This window comes from Lynx rufus, unplaced genomic scaffold (assembly GCF_022079265.1).
Source record: "Lynx rufus isolate CCGP_SWC_20201006 ecotype Redwood Valley unplaced genomic scaffold, mLynRuf1.p SCAF_1, whole genome shotgun sequence".
In the NCBI taxonomy this organism is placed as follows: domain Eukaryota; kingdom Metazoa; phylum Chordata; class Mammalia; order Carnivora; family Felidae; genus Lynx; species Lynx rufus.
This window is the reverse complement of record NW_025814823.1, coordinates 66,633,033-66,645,034: the sequence shown is the minus strand read 5'-3', so window position 1 is coordinate 66,645,034 and position 12,002 is coordinate 66,633,033.

Below are 12,002 nucleotides of genomic sequence, written 5' to 3'. Positions count from 1 at the left end.
TTTCAAAAATTTCATTACTAATGTATAAAAATTCTACCTATTTGTGTATGTTAATTTTGTATCCTGCAATTTTACTGAATTCATTGATTAGATCTAACAGTTTTTTTGCCTGAGTCCTTAGAAGTTTCTATGTGTAAAATCGTGTCTGAAATAGAGATAGTTTCACTTCTTCTTTTCTGATACTTTTTATTTCTTTTTTCTTGCCTGATCGCTGTACCTAAGACTTCCAGTACTGTGTTGAATAGGAGTGGTGAGAGCGGACATCCTTGTCTTGTTCCTGATCTTAGAGGAAAAGCTTTTGTCCTTTCACCATTGAGTATGATGTTGGCTGCGGGCTTGTCATATATGGCCTTTATTATGTTGCGATGTGTTCCTTTTGTGCCTAATTTCTGAGGAGTATTTTTTATCATGAATGGATAAATGGATGTTTGAATTTTGTCATCTTTTTTTGCATCTTTTGAGATACTCTTATGATTCTTTTCTTTCATTCCATTAATATGACATCACATCGATTGATTTGCATATGTTGAACCATCCTTGTATGCCAGGGATAAATTTCATTTGATCACAGCAAATGATCCTTTTAATGTGCTGCTGAGTTTGGTGTGCTAGTATTGTGTTGAGAATTTTTGCATCTGTATTCGTCAGGGATGTTGGCCTGTAGTCTTCCTGTCTAGTAGTGTTTTTTTTTTTTTTTTTTTTCTGGTTTAGGTATCAGGATAATGATAGAATGATAGAATCATAGAATGAATCTGGGAGTGATCCCTCTTCTTTGATTTTCTGAAAGAGTTTCAGAAGGATGAGTGTTAACTTTTCTTTCAATGTTTGATAACATTTGCCAGTGAGACCATCTGGTCCTGGGCTGAAGTAAGCAATTTTTTTTTTTTAATTTTTTTTTTTCAACGTTTATTTTTGGGACAGAGAGAGACAGAGCATGAACGGGGGAGGGGCAGAGAGAGAGGGAGACACAGAATCGGAAACAGGCTCCAGGCTCTGAGCCATCAGCCCAGAGCCCAACGCGGGGCTCGAACTCACGGACCGCGAGATCGTGACCTGGCTGAAGTCGGACGCTTAACCGACTGCGCCACCCAGGCGCCCCTGAAGTAAGCAATTTTGATGACACAGTCATTTCTTGTTATTCACAGTAGTTGGGTTTTACAAAGTTGCAGCAAACACTGAATTAGCGAATACTGAATTATTTCCTCTGGGGGAATACAAGGTTAGATTCCTAGGAGCCCCTGGCCACAACATTTTCACCAACTGACCAATATGCAGTTTCGTTTTATGTGTGTTTCTGTGTAGAGCCGTCTCATTGACTACAAGTTGTTGACTCATTAACATTGAACTCACAGTCAAGAACATTGCAACTTGTCTGAATGAAGCTTTCCTAACACATATAATTTCTCTGCAAGACACCTCATAGACACCTTGGGTTTAGGAATGCTACACAACACTGGCCACGAGGCTGCAGAGCCATTTAAACAGCAAAATCACTGACAAAAACAACAAAACAAAAATGCGAAACACATAGCACTAAATAGACTGTGAAAAGGATATTTGTTTTTAGTAGATCTGAAATGAGAAAGCAGAGTGTCACCTTGTTCAACCTCATCTGGGACGCGTGTGCCAAACTCCATTTTTTCACTGCTTTGTGCACACGCACGTCTGTAAACAACCGTTTACAAACAACTGAAGCACTGCAGGGTGCATTCGGGGGCGCCAACAAATTTTAGCAAGTAGGCAAAGTGGCGCATGCGCAATGGGCCCATCGCGGGGATCAATCGTGCCGAGGAGAAAGCACGGAAACACCTGTTACGCACTCGGTGCTCGTATTTGATATAGGATTTTGAGCTGACAGGCTTCGGCGTCCTCAAAGTGTCAAATGACAGTGAAAAGATAAACAACATGCAGTGTGAGGGCGGCCCTTATTCCATCCAGTTCTTGGGACGATGGAGTTCACGGTTACGGAGGCAGAGCAGATAAGGGTTTAGCTGTTGCCCTTGCTGTTGTCGCTCTTGGCAACAAGCCGCTCCGTAAAGTCAGGTCTGTCGAGGCCCGGGCAGATTTTTCACAGGGGTGAGAAGCGCATGCAACAATGTGGAAGACTGTTCCAGAGTTAGTCTCTAGGGTCAGCTTCAGGCCTGAATAAACAGGAGGCAGGACTCCCGGCTTAAATGGCCTGAAGAGTTAGCAGGTTGGAGTTGAGATGCTCCGCTGGTAAGCTCCGGATTTGCTGCTAAGGGCTTTGTGGGGATTCGGAATCCTGGTTTGAAAATAGGGACTAGGAAGTGGGTTTAAGAGGTTTAGGTGCTCACCTTTCCGGTGCTTTTAAAGAGAGCATTGCAAACTGGTTTGGGGGGGGAAGGAGATTTCTGCTCTCACACTGTGTTCTTCACCAGCTGTGCGCTGATGAATGCTACCTCCGAATCCCACAGCGAATTTTTTCAGGTGAGGCTGGCTCACGCTCCTCAGCTAAGCCAGCACTTCCCCTGTTGTCAGGCACCTTGCAGTTCCTCCCGTTGTTATCTCCTTCTTGGTTAAGGAGGTAGTGGTGTCGGCTACTCCCAGCAGCCTTGGGGCTAAATGATAACAGACTGAAGCCCTGCACTGTGCCCCCTCTCCCTTCTCCTCACTCCTCTGGTCTCCAGGCCAAAGGATTTTGTTGGTATTTTTCTGCATCACTCACAGCATGCCCTCCCCACCCCCACCCCCCCTTTCCTTGAACTTGGGCTTTTCCCCATTTGGATTTTCCCCATTTTCCTATCCTGAAATACAAAAAGACTTCTTAATAACAGCAATAAGGCACATTCAGAGGGAAATTAGATGCCTAAGGATTTAGGGATACTTAACTCTTTTCCTTTTTTTCATGCTTTACAACTGTGATTAACTCAGCATAGACCACCCTCCACCATTTCTTATTGCTTAATTAAGAAACATCTCAGAATTTTCTCCCTATTAGTTTCAGGCAGATTAGAAGAGAAAAATATTTTAACAGATGCTAAAGCGTCTTTCCAACGGTTTGAAGATTAGGAGAATGCCTTTTATAGAGCTCCCAAAGTGTTCCCTGGCTGCTTCTGCCAGAGTTGAAAAGAATTTAGTGGCTGAGTACTTAATGAAAAGCCAAGATGCTCTGACAGGGAACTCCTAGGCAAGCATTACTCTGGCTCCAAAGAGTTACTGCAAATTAAATTTTATCCTTGTCCTTTATGATCTATATCAGGCAGCAGGTGTAACAACAAGATTGAAATATTCTTGTCTTACATTGTTAATAAAAGCACCCACTCATTAATATATGTGCGGCAGGAATTATGGCATGGTGTGCTCCAGTTGAAAAGCTGGGTATTGTATTGGCAACTTTGTAGGCAAAAGGCAGGGAAAATACAACTTGAGTTTGGGGACAGGGTAATTACTGTTGCCATCTGGTAACACATTCTTTATCAGAGCTCAAACCTCTTATGTGTTTTAAGGGCTTGTGGGGGCATCTTGCTAGGCAACCTAATAAAAGATTACTTTTTAAATGTTACCTTGAAACCTTTTCAGGACTGCCTTTGTCTAACAACACAGTATCACATCTGGCAGGATTGCCATCACCGGGAAGCAAAATCTTTTACTAGTGTTCATTAAGTAGTTTCTGAAGATGAATCATCACCAACATGAGTTGGTGTTAATAGAGGGTCATTAGCTAAGTCGTCAATATTTGTGGGAAAGACAGGCTCAGCAAGAAACACATAATGAATGTAAAGCAAACACAAAACACAACACCCCTGCAGCGAACTCCTTCCCCTGATGGATGAGAGCACCGCATTTCGCAGTCTAGCTGCTTGGCCATGTGCACCTGAGCACTGTCTCTAAAATATCTGGCATGAAATATCAGGAGCTAAACAAGCACAAGGAACACAGCAGCTCAAGGGAGCCTTATGGGGAGAAATGGTATTTACGTTAATGACCACGGCTTAGGAAATTGCCATATTCCACGCTGGGGTAACAGGCCTGCGTGAAGCGGCGAGTGACTGGGCAGTCAGGCTGACTGACAGCAGGGGAGAAATGTCAAGCACCTTCTTCTAGTTGTCACCGAAACATCCGATCTCTCCTTCCCCCACTGCACAGCCCAGGGCAGGCAAGGTAAGAAAAGAAGTGTGATTAGGGTAATTCAGCAGCTGGGAAGGCATTTTCCGACAGCACTCTAGATAATGGAGTGCTGTACGTAGGGTAATAAATAGAGGGGGGAGGATTGTAAACTTGTAATTCATTCAAGACGTTAGATGATCTCATGGACAGCGCAAAGCCACTGTGGTTTATCTTGATGTCACCAAGACCTTAAGATCGAATGAGAACTCAGCCAGTCAATATCTTGCCTTGTTTGTTTCTGTGGAGTATAGGGAATTGGGGGAGAACACCCAGATCTCCATGTGATCAATTATTCTAAGCCATCTATATTTATAGGCATGTCCATATGGCTTTAAGTATATACTTCCAGAGCTATGTATGCATTTTCCCCATACCCCAGGGTATATGCAGGAAACACAATTTTTAAAATCTGGCAGAGTGAAAGCATATATGGAAATGAGATGATCGTTGACTATTTTTCATGTGCTTTGCCTGCAATGGAGCCCCCACTGGATCATTATTTCCAGAAGGTGGCCTTTCTCCTTCCTTTCTGCTACTGAATAGCAGACAGAACGTTGCCTCCATTCATTCAGAGCTATGTGCCTCTTCCAGAAACCACACAGTTTCCAGCTCTGGTGATTTCAGAGGTTTTTGTTTTTTTGTTTTTTGTTTTTTGTTTTTTGTTTTTTGTTTTTTTCATTTCTCTCCCTTTTATTCTGGCTTTATTGAGATATAATTGACAGATAACATTGCATAAGTCTAAGGCGTACATGTTGATATGATACAATTGTATATTACAAAATGATTACCATCATAGCCTTAGCCTACATCTCCATCAAGTCACATAATTACTTTTTCCCCGTCAAGTCACATTTCTTTTTTTTGTGGTGAGAACATTTAAGATTTACTCTCTTAGCGCTTTCAAGTATACAATATAGTATTAACTATAATTATCATGCTCAACATTAGATTCCCAGGATTTATTTATCTTATAACTGGCTTATCTTATATCTTTGACCATCTTCCCATTTGCCTATTCCCTAGCCCTTCGTAACCACCATTCTCTGTTTCTATCAGTTCAACTTTTTTAGACTGAACATATGTGATCTCATACAGTATGTCTTTCTCTGACTTATGCCACTTAGCATAATGACCTTAAGGCCCATCCCCATTATCACAAATGCCAGGATTTCTTCCTTTCTCACAGCTGAATGATATTCCATTGCATAAAATATACACTACATCACCTTTATCCATTCATTTGTTGAGGGGCGCATAGGTTGTTTCTGTATCTTGGCTATTATGAATAGTGACTTCAGCATTTTTTACTATCTTCTAATTTCTAGCTATAGGGGACATTGGGTAGTCATTTAGCTAACCTGTGCCCTGGTTTCCTCATGTGTTTAATTAGGACAAGTATAGTACCTTCTTTTTTATTTTTATTTTTTTTATTTTTTTTTTTAATTTTTTTTTCAACGTAGTACCTTCTTTTTTAAAGAATAATTTATTTTTAGATTAAAATGAATTAATATGTGGGAAAGGCTTAGGACAGTTCCTAGATATCATTGGTATCATTGGTACCAGTTCCTTGGTATCATTGGTGTTGCTTTTGTTACTATTTTTTAGTAGGTGCTATTATTTTCTCCTTGAGGAGAGGGAATAGATCTTGGTTGATTATATGTCTTCCCAATATATATCATAATATAAATGTATGAACTGAATTTAGATTTCTGGCTAGAGTTTACAAGTCTTATATAATTTTTTTATACGGTATTTTAAATTCCAATAGAAACCTTCATCTCTATTTGGTAGACAGTGCAAATCTATACATTTATGCTCAGCTGCTCCTTAAAGAATATCTTTAAGAATAAGTGCTTCTGCAAAACAGAGCTTGAAGTACCATTTGAAGGGCTGAGCGACTTAAAGAATTATGTTCCCTTCTGCCAGTGGCCTTCAATCTAAGAGGTGTCTTTTTATATGTTGCGTGTCAACAGGTGGCACTTTTTATATCATGCTTTTTTCTCTTTGGCACATGGCCTCTCAGATGTTAAATCGAAAAGTGCATGGTTTTATAAATCCAGTGTAAAAATTAATTGGAAAGGTTACAAGTAGTTGGTTAGAAATAAGAATTGAATGAGTTGAGTCAAACTTGTGAATGACTGAGTGGGAACAAATTCATTAGCTCCATGACAGCCTCCTTGCGTTCTTGTATGCTCATTTGAGTGGCAGAGAAAGGATGGGGTTGCATTGAATGCACAGGAAATTATTGGTACCACTTGATGTGAACATCATGTGTCCTGCATGATAGGGCAGGAGAAAGGTTGAGAAAGCTGGTAGAGAAAGGCCACGTTAGCAACAGCAGTCAAGACATTGACCGTGCATGTGACTCAAAACACAAAGGAAAATGATTATAGTTGTTACGGGGCAGCTAAGACTGGCAGGTGAAGAAAACATGCCTCAAATCGTAGCTTTCCAGCAGCAGCAAATGGAACGAAAACACAACTTCTGGGTCAGCACCAACTGACGTATCTGGCAAAACTGCTAAGAAGCAAGAGAGGTCACCCGGAATCAACTTCCAAGCGTGGTCCGTTCTGAGACGAAAACTGGCCAATGTTTAGAGCTGGACACTTGTGAGTGGGATTATACAGTGTAGTTGACAGTGTCAGAGTCATTTTTGGATTCTTCATTCTGATTCCAGATGTTTTTCAATACAAGTAGGCAGGGTGGATTTAAATCAGAAGTTTGGTCGTGAATAGCATTACCTAGGACTTCTTCAGCCGGGTGGGTATTTTGCAAAATTATAAGGTGTCATATATGTTTCCATGTAAAGTGATCTTGTGAATAGCCAGTATTCATACACGGGGTGACCATATAATTTATCATTCAAACCATGGCAACCCTGGTAAAAAGCGTGCTGTTAATTATTATACTGAGACAACAAGATCATCTTGGACAATTATTTATTTATTTATGTCTCGTGGCTGGAGAAGGGTATTTATTCATTCAATGTACTGTAGTTCCTCTGTGATTTCTTTTCTCCTTTGTTAACCAGTTCTCTTTCCACTGTACCCCTTTGCCTTTCTCCTCACTTGCATGGTGCTTGCTGGAAGCCTTTATCACAACACTTATCATAGTGGTTGTACAGTCAGCTGGTATGAGTTTGCTTGGTGTTCCCACCCTTACACCAAACCCTGGGCTTTGGGGGAACAGGGCACGTGTATTCTGATTTATTTACTTGTTTGTCTTTATTGTGGTAAAAAATACACAACATAAAGTTTATCATCTTAATTTTTAAGTATGCAGTAGTGTTAACTATATGGACATCATTGTGCAACAGACCCTTAGAACCTTTTCATACTGCAGGACTTAAACTCTGTGTTCATTGGATAACAACTCTCCTTTGCCCTTTCCCCAGCCCCAGGCACCCAGTATTCAATTTCCTGTTTGTAAGAGCTGGACAGAGTTAGATGCCTCCTAAAAGTAGAATCGTGTGGTATTCATCTTATTGTGACTGGCTTATTTCACTTAGCGCACTGTCCTCAAGGTTCATCCATGTTGTATGTGCGATGGGATTTCCTTCTTTTTTAAGGCTGAATAGTATCCTGCTGTATGGATGTAACACATTTTTTAAATCTGTCCACCCATTGATGAGCATTGAGGTTGCAGTTACTCTTGGCTATAGTCAATAACGCTGCAATGGATATGAGAGAGTTAATATCTCTTCAAGATCCTATTTTCAATTTTGAGTGGTGTTGCTAGAATTACCATGTTTTGTTTTTTGAGGGGAGAAAAAAACCATACTTTTTTTCCATACTGTTTTCTATGGTGGCTGCATCATTTTCCATTCCCACCAGCAGTGCACAAGGATTCCAATTTGCCTGCATCATCACCAACATTGTTATTTTATTTTATTTCATTTCATTTTTTTTGGATAGTGGCCCTCCTCCTGTGTGTGAGGTGGCAGCTCATTGTGGTTTTTTCATTTCCCTGTCGATTAGTGATGTTGAGTTCCTCTTCATATGTTTGTTGGCCCTTTTCTCTGTGATTTCTTTTCAAGTTTTCCATTAAGTGTCATTATCTCATATTGTCTGTAGGGAGTCTTCCTTTTGAGAGGACACTCATAGTGAAGGTTCAGAAATGGTCAGATAAATGTAGGAAGCATCATGTGTTTCAAGGGTACTAGATTTCTATTCTTTTCTCTTTCTTCATTTTACCTCCTCCACCAAGCTACACCACCCTCCCTGCTCGTGAGGCACAAGGAGGGGAAAGATCATAACACTGCTTCAAGGGAAGAAAGATTTTGGATGTAGGAAAGTCTTTTTTATTTCTTTTCTAGAGAAATCATTTTGCTTGCACATTTCTCATGGCTCTGCTCTCCATCTATGGACACAACACTCAATGTAAAATATAGTCTTTTTAAAATTAAAACAAAGCCCCTCACGCCCAAACAAATGCATAGAACCTGGGCTTATCTTTGGCATAGAAAAGTAGCCTTAACATGCTTATTCACGTGCAGTGGTTCAAACAAACAAAACCCAATAAAATCAGTACTATGTCACTAACAAGCTTTTAATAAAGCCGTTCCGGTGACATTTCTTTGGCTTGATATAATTTAGGGACATCTGATTTTTCACGTGCAGGGACTCAGTATGTACCAATTCACAATATGTGAGTCAGGACCAGAGATGGATTAAAAGACTGTTAGGGTATCATTCTACCAGACTCAGGTTCCTGTGGCTGAGCTACTGGGCTGGTTCTATAAATTAGCAAGAGGTTGATAAAAGCTCAAATGATTTACATGAGATCCTTTAAGATTTGGGTAGACTAGGTGTGGGACAAAGTAAAAGAAAAAAGGGACAGAGTAGACCTACTGAGAAGACCAAGGTAGCTTCTCTGATCTATAAAATAAGGGTAGTAATTCCTGTCTACTTCATGGAGGCATGGAAAAGATTAAAGCTGTCTTTTGGGTGAAATGCTTTATGTAAAAGTAAGGTATTTTATATCTTGAAAGAGAAACAGAGTTTGTAGACAAAACCCTCTGATTTGACATTCGCTTAGCATTATGAGATGTCGAAAAAGTACCTTTTTAAGAGGCATAAAAATCTGTAATCAATAACCCCAGTTCTCTCAGATAAGGAGGGCAGTGGGAAGTGGTGGGATCCCACGATAAAAGGAGCTTCAGTTCTATGAAGAAGAAAGGCACAAGGGTATCTTGTCCATGGGTATTTCTTTCTTTCTTTTTTAAAGTTTACTTATTTATTTATTGAGAGAGAGAGAGAGAGAGAGAGAGAGAGAGAACCAGCAGGGGAGGGGCAGAGAGAGAAGGGGGGACAGAGGATCTGAAGTGGGATCTCTGTGCTGACAGCAGCGAGCTGATGCAGAGCCCGAACTCATGAATCGTGAGATCATGACCGGAGCTGAAGTCAGAGGCTTACCCGACTGAGACACCCAGGAGACCTGGTCTTCATTTTACCTGTGAAAACGATTGCCAGGACTTTGATTTGGCTGGATCTTTGATGTCATAAACTTTGCAAGATCTATTAACAGTCAGTTTAGTGAACAAAGCAGCCAAACTGTTGTTTTGATTTATGTTTAGGGTTCACTTGACCGCCTACACAGATAAATAAGTGGTAGACAAGGCTAATGTATGGGAGGAGGCCCTGAGAACTGGGCTAAGCACTGTGGATGGTTTGCTGTCCGTGAATATGATGTATAAGCCAGACTGACAGAGCGAAAGCAGATTTGATACACGCGTTCCTGCCCTCGGCATCACACTTTGGTTCACGTGGCCTTAAGTTCACAAGAACTCCGAATCAGTAGTTTATTTAACTTGGATTTTAATTTTGAAAAAATAGAAGACAGAATGCAACTCAGTGGCACCGCATCTCAGCGCAAAATTTTTAATATATGCCCTCCGAGCAAGTCAACATCTATGGATTCCTGTTTACACACTTGTTGCCAATTCTCAGAATACCCTTGGATAATTTTCTTGCACTTACAATAAAAAACCCAAATTGTCCTTACATACTGCTATTTTTCTCCCTAGTTATTACAGATCTCGGTTCATATGGCCTCACCTTTGTGACTAGGCAAGTTAATTAAGCTCACTGTGCTTCATTTTACTCAGTATAAAATGGGCATTACTATTCCTACTTCATAGAGATCCTAGAAAGATCAAGTACATAAAGATCTTAGCATAGTTCCTTGCTAAAATGTGCCTTGAAATACTCGTGAGTGCCACCAGCAGGCCTGCTCTTGCAGGGAAGGATCCTTGTAGGGTTTTGGCTTTACCAGGTGGTAAAGGGCCGTGACTTTGGCCATTCAGCTTAATGTGGCTGCTATTTAGCTTTTCAACCATTTCCCACCACCCGACAGCTCACTTCCTAGTCCCCGGCCACGCGGAAGTGCCCAAAGATCATTCCTGGCAGAGATGTTTGCCTTTGATAGTTCTCTGCCTGGAACTCTCTGTACCCGGGTCTGCACATGGCTGTCTGCCTCCTGTCATGAGATCGCAGCTTGAGTATCACCTGGGGACCCTCTCCTGGACCGCTGGGCTGCAGGAGAGTCTCCTCCTAGTCACCGTCCCGTTTCCCATTCTAATTCACTTCCTGATGCCATCGTGTTTGCTTTCACTTACGTGTTGTCTGTCCCTCCCCCACTGGGATGTAAGCTGTGTGGGAGCAGAAGTCTTGGTGGCTTGCTCTGGCACCCAGAACCGTGTGTGGCACACAATGGATTGCTCATTACGTATCTTTTGAAAGAACGGATGACTACGACTTTCTAAGTCATTTTTCCCCTTTTTTTAAAAAAAAACCCACGGATGCTTTTTCCTATTGAAAAGCAGGTGGCTTCATCCAAGGTAAATATTCGAACGCTTGCCTTGAATCAGTCTGTCTTCCTGCTTCTGTCTGAACATGAGCGCTCACGGGGTACATTTCCATTTTCTCGCTCTACTTTATGTTTCGAGGTAGGCAAGTGGACGAACTCCTTAAGCAAGCTGTAAAGGCAGGCGTCTAATCCCTCCTGGCTTCACCGTGTGCCGCATTGATGAGCCAACAAAATACATTCGGCTCTCTGTTTACGTAAACAAGTAAATGTGTCTACGGAATGGAAATGCATCTGTACTAAATGAAGGGTGAATGTCTGTTTGAATAGACAAACACGTGGGTGCATCTTGGTGGCTCTCCAGCTAGAAACAACCCTCCATGTCTTATTGTTAATATGTTACAAATTGGTGTTTTAAAAATCAATGCCATCTTTCATGTTGGTGAGTATATTTTGACTATACCTCGGTCTATTTATCCAAAGAGCAAATTAAAATAAATATTGTTGGGGCACCTGGGTGGCTCAGTCATTTTAAGCATCCAACTTCAGCTCAGGTCATGATCTCAGTCTGTGGGTTTGACAGTCCGTGGGTTCGAGCCCCCGCGTCCAGCTCTGTGCTGACAGCTCAGAGCCTGGAGCCTGCTTCAGATTCTCTGTCTCCCTCTCTCTGACCGTCCTCCATTCATGCTCTGTCTCTCTCTGTCTCAAAAATAAATAAGCATTAAAAAATAAAATAAAATAAAATAAAATAAAATAAAAATTGTTACCTGATAAAAGTTTCTGTGGTTTTATTATGTTTTCCCCGAAACCATTAGATGTTTTTCCTTTCCATGAAATTGGATTCAATTTATTTTCAAATACAATTTGTTACATTCTGATTTTGTAGGTGGAATTATCCTAAAATTCCTTAATTCTCTGTAGAAATCACTTTTCTCGTTAGAAACCAAAATAGCAATAATGTGAGCTAAATTATAATATTGCTAACAGTTAAACATTGTAGTGTTGATAACTTTATTTATATGGTTTCCTTTATTTAAAAGAGCATTCTTGAAAGAAGTGAGGTATTCGTA